The sequence below is a fragment of the Carcharodon carcharias genome, chromosome 35 (genome assembly GCF_017639515.1).
Source record: "Carcharodon carcharias isolate sCarCar2 chromosome 35, sCarCar2.pri, whole genome shotgun sequence".
Classification (NCBI taxonomy): Eukaryota; Metazoa; Chordata; class Chondrichthyes; order Lamniformes; family Lamnidae; genus Carcharodon; species Carcharodon carcharias.
In genome coordinates, this window is record NC_054501.1 from 1,212,567 (window position 1) to 1,230,041 (window position 17,475).

Sequence of the window (17,475 nt, forward strand, 5' to 3'; positions counted from 1 at the left end):
GTAATCTAATCGGGGGACGTGGATACAGAGATATGTAGGATCTAATCTAATCAGGGGACTTGGATACAGAGATGTGTAGGCTGTAACCTAATCGGGAGACTTGGATACAGAGATGTGTAGTGTGTAATCTTAGCGGACTTTGATACAGAGATGTGTCGGCTGTAATCTAATCGGACTTGGAGCCAGAGATATGTAGGCTGCAATAGAATCATGGGATGAGGATACAGAGATGTGTTGGCTGTAATCTAAACGGGGACTTGGAAAAAGCGATGTGTAGTCTGTAATCTAATCGGGGGACTTGGATACAGGGTTGTGTCGACTTTAATCGAATCGGTCTTGGATACAGAGATGTGTCGACTGTAATCTAATCGGACTTGGATACAGAGACGTGTAGGCTGTCAACTGATCGGACTTGGATACAGAGATGTGCAGGTTCTAATCTAATCGGGGACTTAGATTCAGAGATGTGTCGGCTGTAAACTAATCGGACTTGGATACAGAGATGTGCAGGCTCTAATCTAATCGGGTACTTGGATTCAGAGATGTGTCGGCTGTAATCTAATCGGACTTGGAGAAGGAGATGTGTAGGCTGTAATCGAATCATGGGACTTGGATACAGAGATCGGTTGGCTGTAATCTAATCGGCGTCTTGGATACAGATATGTGTCGGCTGTAATCTAATCGGACTTGGATACAGAGATGTGTAGGCTGTAATCTAATCGGACTTGGATATAGAGATGTGCAGGCTCTAATCTAATCGGGTACTTGGATTCAGAGATGTGTCGGCTGTAATCTAATCGGACTTGGATACAGAGATGTGTAGGCTGCAATCTAATCGGGGACTTGGATACAGAGATGTGTAGGATCTAATCTAATCAGGGGACTTGGATACAGAGATGTGTAGGCTGTAATCTAATCAGCGACTTGGATACAGAGATGTGTCAGCTGTAATCTAATCGGGGGAGTGGATACAGAGATATGTATGATCGAATCTAATCAGGGGACATGGATACAGAGATGAGTAGGCTGTAATCTAATTGGGGGACTGGGATACAGTGATGTGTTGGCCGCAATATAATCTGGGGAGATGAATACAGAGACGTGTAGACTGTAATCTAATAGCACTTGGATACAGAGATATGTAGGCTGTAATCTAATCGGACTTGGATACAGAGATGTGTAGGCTGCAATCTAATCAGCGACTTGGATACAGATATGTGTCAGTTGTAATCTAATCGGGGGACTTGGATACAGAGCTGTGTAGGCTATAAGCTAATCGGACTTGGATACCAAGATGTGTCGGCTGTAATCTAATCAGCGACTTGTATACAGAGATGTGTCAGCTGTAATCTAATCGTTGAATTTGGATACAGATGTGTGTCGGCTGTAATCTAAGCGGGGAATTTGGATACAGAGATGTGTCAGCTGCAATATAATCAGGGGAGTTGAATACAGAGATGTGTAGGCTGTAATCTAATCGGAATTGGATACAGAGATGTGCAGGCTCTAATCTAATCGGGTACTTGGATTCAGAGATGTGTCGGCTGTAATCTAATCGGACTTGGAGACAGATGTGTAGGCTGTAATCGAATCATGGGACTTGGATACAGAGAAGTGTCAGCTGTAATCTAATCGGGGGACTTGGATACAGAGATGTGTAGGCTGTAATCTAATCGGTTTCTTGGATACAGATATGTGTCGGCTGTAATCTAATCGGGGGACTTGGATACAGATATGTGTCGGCTGTAATCAAATCGGGGGACTTGGATACAGAGATGTGTAGGCTGTAATCTAATCGGGGACTTGGATACAGAGATGTGCTAGCTGCAATCTAATAGGGGACTTGGATACAGTGACATGTCGGCTGTAATCTAATCGGGGACTTGGATACAGAGATGTGCTAGCTGCAATCTAATAGGGGACTTGGATACAGTGACATGTCGGCTGTAATCTAATTGGACTTGGAGCCAGAGATGTGTAGGCTGTAATCGAATCATGGGACTTGGATACAGAGATGTGTCAGCTATAATCTAAACGGGGACTTAGAAAAAGAGATGTGTCGACTGTAATCTAATCGGGGACTTGTATCCAGAGTTGCGTAGCTTGTAATCTAATCGAACTTCGACACAGAGATGTGTTGGCTGTAACCTAAGCGGGGGACGAGGATACAGAGTTGTGTCAGCTGTATTCTAATCAGATTTGGATACAGGGTTGCGTCGGCTTTAATCTAATCGGACTAGGATACTGAGTTGTGTCGGGTTTAATCTATTCGGACATGGATACAGAGATGTGTAGGCTGTAATCTAATTGGGGGACTTGGATACAGAGATGTGTCGGCTGTAAACCAATCGGACTTGGAGACAGAGATGTGGAGGCTGTAATCGAATCATGGGACTTGGATACAGAGATGAGTAGGCAGCAATCTAATTGGTGAATTTGGATACAGAGATGCATAGGCTTTAATCTAATTGGGGACTTGGATACAGAGATGTGTCGGCTGTAATCTAATCGGGCGACTTAGATACAGAGATGTGTAGGCTGTAATCTAATCGGTGGACTTGGATACAGAGATGTGTAGTCTGTAATGTAATTGGGGGACGTGGATAAAGAGATGTGTAGGATCTAATCTAATCGGGGGACTTGGATACAGAGATATGTAGGCTGCAATCTAATCGGTAAACTTGGATACATAGATGTGTAGGATTTAATCTAATTGGGAACTTGGATACAGAGATGTGTAGGATTTAATCTAATTGGGAACTTGGATACAGAGATGTGTAGGATTTAATCTAATCAGGCTTGGAGACAGAGATGTGGAGGCTGTAATCGAATCATGGGACTTGGCTACAGAGACGAGTAGGCTGCAATCTGATCGGTGAATTTGGACACAGAGATATATAGGCTTTAATCTAATTGGTAACTTGTATACAGAGATGTGTCAGCTGTAATCTAATCGGGCGACTTAGATACAGAGATGTGTAGGCTGTAATCTAATCGGTGGACTTGGATACATAGATGTGTAGTCTGTAATGTAATCGGGGGACGTGGATTCAGTGATATGTAGGATCTAATCTAATCAGGGGACTTGGATACAGAGATGTGTAGGCTGTAATGTAATCGGGGAACGTGGATACAGAGATGTGTAGGATCTAATCTAATCGGGGGGACTTGGATGCAGAGATGTGTAGGCTGCAACATAATCGGTGAACATGGATACATAGATGTATAGGATTTAATGTAATTGGGAACTTGGCTACAGAGATGTGTCGGCGGTAATCGAATTGGGGAACTTGCATATAGAGATGTGTAGGCTGCAATCTAATCTGTGAACTTGGATACATAGAAGTGTTGGCTGCAATATAATCAGGGGAGTTGAATACAGAGGTGTGTCGGCTGTAATTTTTTCGGACTTGGATACCGATACCTGTCGGATGTAATTTAATCGGGGGACTTGGAAACAGCGATGTGTAGTCTGCAATCTAATCGGACGTGGATACAGAGATGTGTAGGCTGTAATCTAATCGGTAAACTTGGATACAGAAATGTGTCGGCTGCAATATAATCGGGGGAGTTGAATACAGAGATGTGTAAACTGTAATGTAATCGGTTTGGATACAGAGATGTGCTAGATGCCATCTAATAGGGGACTTGGATACAGTGATATGTGGGTTGTAATCTAATCGGACTTGGAGCCAGAGATGTGTAGGCTGTAATCGAATCAAAGGACTTGGATACAGAGATGTGTCGGCTGTAATCTAATCGGGGGACTTGGATATAGAGTTGTGTCAACTGTAATCGAATCGGACTTGGATACAGAGATGTGTCGACTGTAATCTAATCGGACTTGGATACAGAGACGTGTAGGCTGTCAACTAATCGGCCTTGGATACAGAGATGTGCAGGTTCTAATCTAATCGGGGACTTGGATTCAGAGATGTGTCGGCTGTAAACTAATCGGACTTGGATACAGAGATGTGCAGGCTCTAATCTAATCAGGTACTTGGATTCAGAGATGTGTCAGCTGTAATCTAATCGGACTTGGAGACAGAGATGTGTAGGCTGTAATCGAATCATGGGACTTGGATATAGAGATGTGTCGGCTGTAATCTAATCGGCGTCTTGGATACAGATATGTGTCGGCTGTAATCTAATCGGGGGACTTGGATACAGAGATGTGTAGGCTATAATCTAATCGGACTTGGATACAGAGATGTGTAGGCTGTAATCTAATCGGACTTGGATACAGAGATGTGTTGGCTGTAAACTAATCAGGGATCTTGGATATATAGTTCGGTCGGTTTTAATCTAATTGGCGACTTGCAAACAGATTTGCGTAGTCTGTAATCTAATCGGTCTTGGATGCAGAGATGTGTAGGCTGTAATCTAATCGGGGGACGTGGATACAGAGATATGTAGGATCTAATCTAATCAGGGGACTTGGATACAGAGATGTGTAGTCTGTAATCTTAGCGGACTTTGATACAGAGATGTGTCAGCTGTAATCTAATCGGACTTGGAGCCAGAGATGTGTAGGCTGCAATAGAATCATGGGATTAGGATACAGAGACGTGTTGGCTATAATCTAAACGGGGACTTGGAAAAAGCGATGTGTAGTCTGTAATCTAATCGGGGGACTTGGGATACAGAGTTGTTTCGACTGTAATCGAATCGGACTTGGATACAGAGATGTGTCGGCTGTAATCTAATCGGACTTGGATACAGAGATGTGCAGGCTATAATCTAATCGGGTACTTGGATTCAGAGATGTGTCGGCTGTAATCTAATCGGACTTGGAGACAGAGACGTGTAGGCTGTAATCCAATCATGGGACTTGGATACAGAGATCTGTCGGCTGTAATCTAATCGGCGTCTTGGATACAGAAATGTGTCGGCTGCAATATAATCGGGGGAGTTGAATACAGAGATGTGTAAACTGTAATGTAATCGGTTTGGATACAGAGATGTGCTAGATGCCATCTAATAGGGGACTTGGATACAGTGATATGTGGGTTGTAATCTAATCGGACTTGGAGCCAGAGATGTGTAGGCTGTAATCGAATCGAAGGACTTGGATACAGAGATGTGTCGGCTGTAATCTAATCGGGGGACTTGGATATAGAGTTGTGTCAACTGTAATCGAATCGGACTTGGATACAGAGATGTGTTGACTGTAATCTAATCGGACTTGGATACAGAGACGTGTAGGCTGTCAACTAATCGGCCTTGGATACAGTGATGTGCAGGTTCTAATCTAATCGGGGACTTGGATTCAGAGATGTGTCGGCTGTAAACTAATCGGACTTGGATACAGAGATGTGCAGGCTCTAATCTAATCAGGTACTTGGATTCAGAGATGTGTCAGCTGTAATCTAATCGGACTTGGAGACAGAGATGTGTAGGCTGTAATCGAATCATGGGACTTGGATATAGAGATGTGTCGGCTGTAATCTAATCGGCGTCTTGGATACAGATATGTGTCGGCTGTAATCTAATCGGGGGACTTGGATACAGAGATGTGTAGGCTATAATCTAATCGGACTTGGATACAGAGATGTGTAGGCTGTAATCTAATCGGACTTGGATACAGAGATGTGTTGGCTGTAAACTAATCAGGGATCTTGGATATATAGTTCGGTCGGTTTTAATCTAATTGGCGACTTGCAAACAGATTTGCGTAGTCTGTAATCTAATCGGTCTTGGATGCAGAGATGTGTAGGCTGTAATCTAATCGGGGGACGCGGATACAGAGATATGTAGGATCTAATCTAATCAGGGGACTTGGATACAGAGATGTGTAGTCTGTAATCTTAGCGGACTTTGATACAGAGATGTGTCAGCTGTAATCTAATCGGACTTGGAGCCAGAGATGTGTAGGCTGCAATAGAATCATGGGATTAGGATACAGAGACGTGTTGGCTATAATCTAAACGGGGACTTGGAAAAAGCGATGTGTAGTCTGTAATCTAATCGGGGGACTTGGGATACAGAGTTGTTTCGACTGTAATCGAATCGGACTTGGATACAGAGATGTGTCGGCTGTAATCTAATCGGACTTGGATACAGAGACGTGTAGGCTGTAATCCAATCATGGGACTTGGATACAGAGATCTGTCAGCTGTAATCTAATCGGCGTCTTGGATACAGATATGTGTCGGCTGTAATCTAATCGGGGGACTTGGATACAGATATGTGTCGGCTGTAATCAAATCGGGGGACTTGGATACAGAGATGTGTAGGCTGTAATCTAATCGGGGACTTGGATACACAGATGTGCTAGCTGCAATCTAACCGGGGACTTGGATACAGAGTTGCCTAGCCTGTAATCAAATTGGACATCGATACAGAGATGTGTTGGCTGTATTCTAATCGGTGAACTTGGATACAGAGATGTGTAGGCTGTCATCTAATCGGGGACTATGATACAGAGATGTGTCAGCTGTAATCTAATCAGATTTGGAAACAGAGATATGTTGGCTGTAAACTAATCGGAGACTTAGGTACAGAGATGTGTCGGCTGTAATCTAATCGGACTTGGATACAGAGATGAGTCGGCTGTAATGTAATCGGACTTGCTTACAGAGATGTGTACGCTGTAAACTAATCGGGTATCTTGGATACAGAGATGTGTCGGCTGTAATCTAATTAGCGACTTGGAAAAAGATTTGCATAGTCTGTAATTTAATCGGGGGTCTTGGATGCAGATATATGAACGATCTAATCTAATCGGGGGACTTGGATACAGAGATGTGTAGGCTGTAATCTAATCGGTGGCCTTGGATACAGAGATGTGTAGGCTTTAATCTAATCGGACTTGGATACAGAGATGTTTAGTCTGTAATTTAATCGGGGGTCTTGGATGCAGATACGTGTAGGCTGTAATCTAATCGGGGGACGTGGATACAGGTATATGCACGATCTAATCTAATCGGGAGACTTGGATACAGAGATGTGTAGGTTGTAATCTAATTGGGAGACTTGGATACAGAGATGTGTCAGCTGCAATCTAATTGGGGGACTTGGATACAGAGATGTGTAGGGTGCAATCTAATTGGGGACTTGGATACAGTTATATATCGGCTGTAATCTAATCAGACTTGGAAACAGAGATGTGTCGGCTGTAACCTTATTGGTGAATTTGGATACAGAGATGTCCAGGCTGTAATCTAATCGGGGTTTTGTATACAGATATGTGTCGGCTGTAATCTAATCAGACTTGGAAACAGAGATGTGTAGCCTGTGATATAATCGTACTTGGTTACAGAGATGTCTTGGCTGTAATCTGATTGGGGATCTTGAATGCAGAGATGAGTCGGCTGTTATCTTGTCGGACTTGGATACAGAGATGTCCAGGCTGTAATCTACTCGGTGTCTTGGATACAGAGATTTATAGGCACTAATCAAATCAGACTTGGATACAGAGATGTGTCGGCTATAATCTAATCGGCGACTTGGATATGGAGATATATCGGCTGTAACCTAATCGGTGAACTTGGATACAGAGATGTGTAGTCGATAAACTAATCGCACTTGGATACAGAGATGTGTCGGTTCTTATGTAATCGGTGAAATGGATACTTGGATACCGAGATGTGTAATCTATAATCTAATCGGGGCCATGGATACAGAGATGTGTCGGCTGTAATCTAATCGGACTTGGATACAGAGATGTGTCGGCTGTAATCTAATCAGACTTGGATGCAGTGATGTGTCGGCTGCAATATAATCAGGGCAATTGAATACAGAGATGTGTAGGCTGTAATCTATTCGGACTTGGCTACAGAGATGTGTCGGATGTAATCTAACCGGACTTAGATAGAGAGATATGTAGGTTGTAATTTAATCGGGGAACTTGGATACAGAGATTTGTAGGCTGTAATCTAATCGGACTTGGATACAGAGATGTGTCGGCTCTAATCTAATCAGGGAGCTTGGATACAGAGATGTGTAGGATCTAACCTAATAGGGGGTCTTGAGTTGAGCAATGTGTAGGCTTTAACCTAAACGTACCTGGAAAGAGAGATGTATAGGCTGTAATCTAATCAGACTTGAATACAGAGATGTTTAGGCACTAATCTAATCGGACTTGGAGACAGAGATGTGTAGGATGTAATCCAATCATGGGACTTGGATGCAGAGATGAGTAGGCTGCAAGCTAATCGGTGAACTTGGATACAGAGATGTATAGGCTTTAATCTAATTGGGGACTTGGATACAGAGATGTGTGGGCTGTAATCTAATCGAAGGACATGGATACAGAGATGTGTAGGCTGTAATCTAATCGGGGTCTTGGATACAGAGATGCGTTGGCTGTAATCTAATCGGACCTGGATACAGAGATGTGTAGGCTGTAAACTAATCGGGGATCTTGGATACAGATTTGAATAGTCTGTAATCTAATCGGTCTTGGATGCAGAGATGTCTCGGCTGTAATCTAATCAGGGGACGTGGATACAGAGATGTGTAGTCAGCAATCTAATCGGACGTGGATGCAGAGATGTGTAGGCTGTAATCTAATTGGGGGACTTGGATACAGAGATATGTCGGCTGCAATATAATCAGGGGAGTTGAATACAGAGATGTGTAGGCTGTAATCTAATCGGACTTGGATACAGAGATGTGTAGTCAGCAATCTAATCGGACGTGGATGCAGAGATGTGTAGACTGTAATCTAATTGGGGGACTTGGATACAGAGATATGTCGGCTGCAATATAAACAGGGGAGTTGAATACAGAGATGTGTAGGCTGTAATCTAATCGGACTTGGATACAGAGATGTGTCGGCTCTAATCTAATCAGGGAGCTTGGATACAGAGATGTGTAGGATCTAACCTAATTGGGGGTCTTGGGTTAAGCAATGTGTAGGCTTTAACCTAAACGAACCTGGAAAGAGAGATGTATAGGCTGTAATCTAATCGGACTTGGATACAGAGATGTGTTGGCTGTAATCTAATCGGACCTGGATACAGAGATGTGTATGCTGTAAACTAATCGGGGATCTTGGATACAGATTTGAATAGTCTGTAATCTAATCGGTCTTGGATGCAGAGATGTCTCGGCTGTAATCTAATCAGGGGATGTGGATACAGAGATGTATAGTCAGCAATCTAATCGGACGTGGATGCAGAGATGTGTAGGCTGTAATCTAATTGGGGGACTTGGATACAGAGATATGTCGGCTGCAATCTAATTGGGGGAGTTGAATACAGAGATGTGTAGGCTGTAATCTAATCGGTGAATAAGGAAACAGAGATGTGTAGTCTGCAATCTAAACGGACTTGGATACAGAGATGTGTAGTCACAATCTAATCGGACGTGGATGCGGAGATGTGTAGGCAGTAATCTAATTGGGGGACTTGGATACAGAGATATGTCGGCTGCAATATAATCAGGGGAGTTGAATACAGTGATATGTCGGCTGTGATCTAATCAGACTTGGACACAGAGATGTGTCGGCTGTAATCTAATCAGTGAATTTGGATACAGAGATTTCTAGGCTGTAATCTAATCGGGGACTTGGATAGAGAGATGTATCGGCTGTAATCTAATTGGGGGAATCGGATACAGAAATGTGTCGCTGTAATCTAATCGGATTTGGATACAGAGATGTGTAGGTTGAAATCTAATTGGACTTGGATACGGAGATGTGTTGGCTGTAATTGATTTGGGGGACTTGCATATAGAGATGTGTAGGCTGCAATCTAATCGGAATTGGATACAGAGATGTGTAGGATTTAATATTTTCGGGTAATTGGATACAGAGATGTGTAGTCTGTAATCTAATCCGGGGCCATCGATACAGAGATATGTAGGATCTAATCTAATCGGGGGACTTAGATACAGTGAGATGTAAACTCTAATCTAATTGGACCTGGACACAGAGATGTGTAGGCTGTAATCTAATCGGGGGACGCGGGTACAGAGATATGTAGGATCTAATCTAATCGGGGACCTGGACACAGAGATGTGTTGGCTGTAATCTAAACGTGGACTTGGAAAAAGCGATGTGTAGTCTGTAATCTTATCGGGGGACGGGGATACAGAGTTGCGTAGCCTGTAATCTAATCGGTCTTCGATAGTGAGATATTTCGGCTGCAATCTAATCGTTGAACTTGGATACAGAGATGTATAGGCTGTAATCTAATCGGTGAACTTTTTTACAAAGATGTGTAGGCTTTAATCTAAACGGGGACGTGGATACAGAGATGTGTCTGATGTAATCTAATCGGGGGACTTGGATAAAGAGATGTGTAGGCACTAATCTAATCGGGGATTTGGTTTCAGAGATGTGTCGGCTGTAATCTAATCGGACTTGGAGACAGAGATATGGAGGCTGTAATCGAATCATGGGACTTGGATACAGAGATGTATAGGCTTTAATCTAATTGGGGACTTGGATACAGAGATGTGTCGGTTGTAATCTAATCGGTGGACTTGGATAAAGAGATGTGTAGGCACTAATCTAATCGGGGAACTTGGATACAGAGATGTGTAGGCTGTAATCTAATTGGATGTGGATACAGAGATGTGCCGGCTGTAATCTAATCGGATTTGGATACAGTGATGTGTAGGATGTAATCTAATCGGACTTGGATACAGAGATGTGTCGGCTGTAATCTAATCGGGGACTTGGAAAAAGCGATGTGTTGTCTGTAATCTAATTGGGGGACTGGGATACAGAGTTGCGTAGCCTGAAATCTAATCGGACTTCGATACAGAGATGTGTTGGCTGTAATCTAAGTGGGGGACTTGGATACAGAGTTGTGTCGGCTGTAATCTAATCTGACTTGGATACAGAGTTGTGCCAGCTGCAATCTAATCGGGGGAGTTGTATACAGAGATGTGTAGGCTGCAATCTAATTGTTGAACTTGGATGCAGATATGTGTAGGCTGTAATCTAATCGGTGAACTTGGATACAGAGATGTGTAGGATCTAATCATGGGACTTGGATGCAGAGATGTGTAGGTTGAAATCTAATCGGACTTGGATACAGAGATGTGTAGGCTGTAATCTAATTGGGGGAGTTGAATACAGAGATGTGTAGGCTGTAATCTAATTGGGGGAGTTGAATACAGAGATGTGTAGGCTGTAATCTAATCGGTGAATATGGAAACAGAGATTTGTAGTCTGCAATCTAAACGGATTTGGATACAGAGATGTGTAGTCAGCAATCTAATCGGACGTGGATACAGAGATATGTAAGCTCTAATCTAATTGGACCTGGACACAGAGATGTGTAGGCTGTAATCTAATCGGGGGACGTGGGTACAGAGATATGTAGGATCTAATCTAATCGGGGACCTGGACACAGAGATGTGTTGGCTGTAATCTAAACGTGGACTTGGAAAAAGCGATGTGTAGTCTGTAATCTAATCGGGGGACGGGGGTACAGAGTTGCGTAGCCTGTAATCTAATCGGACTTCGATACTGAGATATTTCGGCTGCAGTCTAATTGTTGAACTTGGATATAGAGATGTATAGGCTGTAATCTAATCGGTGAACTTTTTTACCAAGATGTGTAGGCTTTAATCTAATCGGGGACTTGGATACAGAGATGTGTCTGATGTAATCTAATCGGGGGACATGGATAAAGAGATGTGTAGGCACTAATCTAATCGGGGACTTGGTTTCAGAGATGTGTCGACTGTAATCTAATCGGACTTGGAGACAGAGATGTGGAGGCTGTAATCGAATCATGGGACTTGGATACAGAGATGTGTAGGCTGCAATCTAATCGGGGACTTGGATACAGAGAGGTGTCTGATGTAATCTAATCGATGAACTTGGATACAGAGATGTATAGGCTTTAATCTAATTGGGGACTTGGATACAGAGATGTGTCAGCTGTAATCTAATCAGTATCTTGGATACAGAGACGTGTTGGCTGTAATCTAATCGGACATGGATACAAAGATGTGTAGGCTGTAAACTAATCGGGGATCTTGGATACAGATTTGAGTAGTCTGTAATCTAATCGGTCTTGGATGCAGAGATGTGTAGGCTGTAATCTAATCGCAGGACATGGATACAGAGATGTGTAGTCTGCAATCTAATCGGACTTGGATACGGAGATGTGTAGTCAGCAATCTAATCGGACGTGGATGCAGAGATGTGTAGGCTGTAATCTAATTGGGGGACTTGGATACAGAGATGTGTCGGCTGTAAACCAATCGGACTTGGAGACAGAGATGTGGAGGCTGTAATCGAATCATGGGACTTGGATACAGAGATGAGTAGGCAGCAATCTAATTGGTGAATTTGGATACAGAGATGCATAGGCTTTAATATAATTGGGGACTTGGATACAGAGATGTGTCGGCTGTAATCTAATCGGGCGACTTAGATACAGAGATGTGTAGGCTGTAATCTAATCGGTGGACTTGGATACAGAGATGTGTAGTCTGTAATGTAATTGGGGAACGTGGATAAAGAGATGTGTAGGGTCTAATCTAATCGGGGGGACTTGGATACAGAGATGTATAGGATTTATTGTAATTGGGAACTTGGATACAGAGATGTGTCGGCTGTAATCAAATCGAGGTACTTGGATACAGAGATGTGTTGGCTGTAATCGATTCGGGGGACTTGGATACAGAGATGTGTAGGCTCTAATCTAATCGGGGGACTTGGATTCAGAGATGTGTCGGCTGTAGTCTAATCAGGCTTGGACACAGAGATGTGTCGGCTGTAATCTTATCGGTGAATTTGGGTACAGAGATTTCTAGGCTATAATCTAATCGGGGATTTGGATACAGAGATGTATCGGCTGTAATCTAATTGGGGGAATTGGATACAGAAATATGTCGGCTGTAATCTAATCGGACTTGGATACAGAGAAGTGTCGGCTGTAATCTACTTGGTGAACTTGGAAACAGAGATGTCTAGGCTGTAATCTAATCAGGGACTTGGATACAGAGATGTGTAGGCTGTAATCTAATTGGACGTGGATACAGAGATGTGTCGGCTGTAATCTAATTGGATTTGGATACAGAGATGTGTAGGTTGAAATCTAATTGGACTTGGATACGGAGATGTGTCGACTGTAATTGATTTGGGGGACTTGCATATAGAGATGTGTAGGCTGCAAACTAATCGGACTTGGATACAGAGATGTGTAGGATTTAATATTTTCGGGTAATTGGATACAGAGATGTGTAGTCTGTAATCTAATCCGGGGCCATCGATACAGAGATATGTAGGATCTAATCTAATCGGGGGACTTGGATGCAGAGATATGTAAACTCTAATCTAATTGGACCTGGACACAGAGATGTGTAGGCTGTAATCTAATTGGGGGACGTGGGTACAGAGATATGTAGGATCTAATCTAATCGGGGACCTGGACACAGAGATGTGTTGGCTGTAATCTAAACGTGGACTTGGAAAAAGCGATGTGTAGTCTGTAATCTAATCGGGGGACGGGGATAAAGAGTTGCGTAGCCTGTAATCTAATCGGTCTTTGATACTGAGATATTTCGGCTGCAATCTAATTGTTGAACTTGGATAAAGAGATGTGTAGGCTGTAATCTAATCGGTGAACTTTTTTACAAAGTTGTGTAGGCTTTAATCTAAACGGGAACTTGGATACAGAGATGCGTCTGATGTAATCTAATCGGGGGACATGGATAAAGAGATGTGTAGGCACTAATCTAATCGGGGACTTGGTTTCAGAGATGTGTCTGCTGTAATCTAATCGGACTTGGAGACAGAGATGTGGAGGCTGTAATCGAATCATGGGACTTGGATACAGAGATGTGTAGGCTGCAATCTAATCGGTGAACTTGGATACAGAGATGTATAGGCTTTAATCTAATTGGGGACTTGGATACAGAGATGTGTCGGTTGTAATCTAATCGGTGGACTTGGATAAAGAGATGTGTAGGCACTAATCTAATCGGGGAACTTGGATACAGAGATGTGTAGGCTGTAAGCTAATTGGATGTGGATACAGAGATGTGCCGGCTGTAATCTAATTGGATTTGGATACAGTGATGTGTAGGATGTAATCTAATCGGACTTGGATACAGAGATGTGTCGGCTGTAATCTAATCGGGGACTTGGAAAAAGCGATGTGTTGTCTGTAATCTAATTGGGGGACTGGGATACAGAGTTGCGTAGCCTGAAATCTAATCGGACTTCGATACAGAGATGTGTTGGCTGTAATCTAAGTGGGGGACTTGGATACAGAGTTGTGCCAGCTGCAATCTAATCGGGGGAGTTGGATACAGAGATGTGTAGGCTGCAATCTAATTGTTGAACTTGGATACAGATATGTGTAGGCTGTAATCTAATCGGTGAACTTGGATACAGAGATGTGTAGGATCTAATCATGGGACTTGGATGCAGAGATGTGAAGGCTGTAATCTAATTGGGGGACTTGGATACAGAGATGTGTAGGCTGTAATCTAATTGGGGGAGTTGAATACAGAGATGTGTAGGCTGTAATCTAATCGGTGAATATGGAAACAGAGATTTGTAGTCTGCAATCTAAACGGACTTGGATACAGAGATGTGTAGTCAGCAATCTAATCGGACATGGATACAGAGATATGTAAGCTCTAATCTAATTGGACCTGGACACAGAGATGTGTAGGCTGTAATCTAATCGGGGGACGTGGGTACAGAGATATGTAGGATCTAATCTAATCGGGGACCTGGACACAGAGATGTGTTGGCTGTAATCTAAACGTGGACTTGGAAAAAGCGATGTATAGTCTGTAATCTAATCGGGGGACGGGGATACAGAGTTGCGTAGCCTGTAATCTAATCGGAATTCGATACTGAGATATTTCGGCTGCAATCTAATTGTTGAACTTGGATACAGAGATGTATAGGCTGTAATCTAATCGGTGAACTTTTTTACAAAGATGTGTAGGCTTTAATCTAATCCGGGACTTGGATACAGAGATGTGTCTGATGTAATCTAATCGGGGGACATGGATAAAGAGATGTGTAGGCACTAATCTAATCGGGGACTTGGTTTCAGAGATGTGTCGACTGTAATCTAATCGGACTTGGAGACAGAGATGTGGAGGCTGTAATCGAATCATGGGACTAGGATACAGAGATGGGTAGGCTGCAATCTATTCGGTGAACTTGGATACAGAGATGTATAGGCTTTAATCTAATCGGGGACTTGGATACAGAGATGTGTCTGATGTAATCTAATCGATGAACTTGGATACAGAGATGTATAGGCTTTAATCTAATTGGGGACTTGGATACAGAGATGTGTCAGCTGTAATCTAATCAGTATCTTGGATACAGAGACGTGTTGGCTGTAATCTAATCGGACATGGATAAAGAGATGTGTAGGCTGTAAACTAATCGGGGATCTTGGATACTGATTTGAGTATTCTGTAATCTGATCGGTCTTGGATGCAGAGATGTGTCGGCTGTAATCTAATCGCAGGACGTGGATACAGAGATGTGTAGTCTGCAATCTAATCGGACTTGGATACGGAGATGTGTAGTCAGCAATCTAATCGGACGTGGATGCAGAGATGTGTAGGCTGTAATCTAATTGGGGGACTTGGATACAGAGATATGTCGGCTGCAATATAATCGGGGGAGTTGAATACAGAGATGTGTAGGCTGTAATCTAATCGGACTTGGATACAGAGATGTGTAGTCTGCAATCTAATCAGACATGGATACAGAGATGTATAGTCTGTAATCTAATTGGGGGACTTGGATACAGAGATGTGTAGGCTGTAATCTAATTGGGGGAGTTGAATACAGAGATGTGTAGGCTGTAATCTAATCGGTGAATAAGGAAACAGAGATGTGTAGTCTGCAATCTAAATGGACTTGGATACAGAGATGTGTAGTCACAATCTAATCGGACGTGGATGCGGGGATGTGTAGGCTGTAATCTAATGGGGGACTTGGATACAGAGATATGTCGGCTGCAATATAATCAGGGGAGTTGAATACAGTGATATGTCGGCTGTGATCTAATCAGACTTGGACACAGAGATGTGTCGGCTGTAATCTAATCGGTGAATTTGGATACAGAGATTTCTAGGCTGTAATCTAATCGGGGACTTGAATAGAGAGATGTATCGGCTGTAATCTAATTGGGGGAATCGGATACAGAAATGTGTCGCTGTAATCTAATCGGACTTGGATACAGAGAAGTGTCGGCTGTAATCTACTTGGTGAACTTGGAAACAGAGATGTCTAGGCTGTAATCTAATCAGGGACTTGGATACAGAGATGTGTAAGCTGTAATCTAATTGGATGTGGATACAGAGATGTGTCGGCTGTAATCTAATCGGATTTGGATACAGAGATGTGTAGGTTGAAATCTAATTGGACTTGGATACGGAGATGTGTCGGCTGTATTTGATTTGGGGGACTTGCATATAGAGATGTGTAGGCTGCAATCTAATCGGACTTGGATACAGAGATGTGTAGGATTTAATATTTTCGGGTAATTGGATACAGAGATTTGTAGTCTGTAATCTAATCCGGGGCCATCGATACAGAGATATGTAGGATCTAATCTAATCGGGGGACTTAGATACAGTGATATGTAAACTCTAATCTAATTGGACCTGGACACAGAGATGTGTAGGCTGTAATCTAATCGGGGGACGTGGGTACAGAGATATGTAGGATCTAATCTAATCGGGGACCTGGACACAGAGATGTGTTGGCTGTAATCTAAACGTGGACTTGGAAAAAGCAATGTGTAGTCTGTAATCTAATCGGGGGACGGGGATACAGAGTTGCGTAGCCTGTAATCTAATCGCTCTTCGATACTGAGATATTTCGGCTGCAATCTAATCGTTGAGCTTGGATACAGAGATGTATAGGCTGTAATCTAATCGGTGAACTTTTTTACAAAGATGTGTAGGCTTTAATCTAATCGGGGACTTGGATACAGAGATGTGTCTGATGTAATCTAATCGCGGGACTTGGATAAAGAGATTTGTAGGCACTAATCTAATCGGGGACTTGGTTTCAGAGATGTGTCGGCTGTAATCTAATCGGACTTGGAGACAGAGATATGGAGGCTGTAATCGAATCATGGGACTTGGATACAGAGATGTGTCGGTTGTAATCTAATCGGTGGACTTGGATACAGAGATGTGTAGGCACTAATCTAATCGGGGAACTTGGATACAGAGATGTGTAGGCTGTAATCTAATTGGATGTGGATACAGAGATGTGCCGGCTGTAATCTAATCGGATTTGGATACAGTGATGTGTAGGATGTAATCTAATCGGACTTGGATACAGAGATGTGTCGGCTGTAATCTAATCGGGGACTTGGAAAAAGCGATGTGTTGTCTGTAATCTAATTGGGGGACTGGGATACAGAGTTGCGTAGCCTGAAATCTAATCGGACTTCGATACAGAGATGTGTTGGCTGTAATCTAAGTGGGGGACTTGGATACAGTGTTGTGTCGGCTGTAATCTAATCGGACTTGGATACAGAGTTGTGCCAGCTGCAATCTAATCGGGGGAGT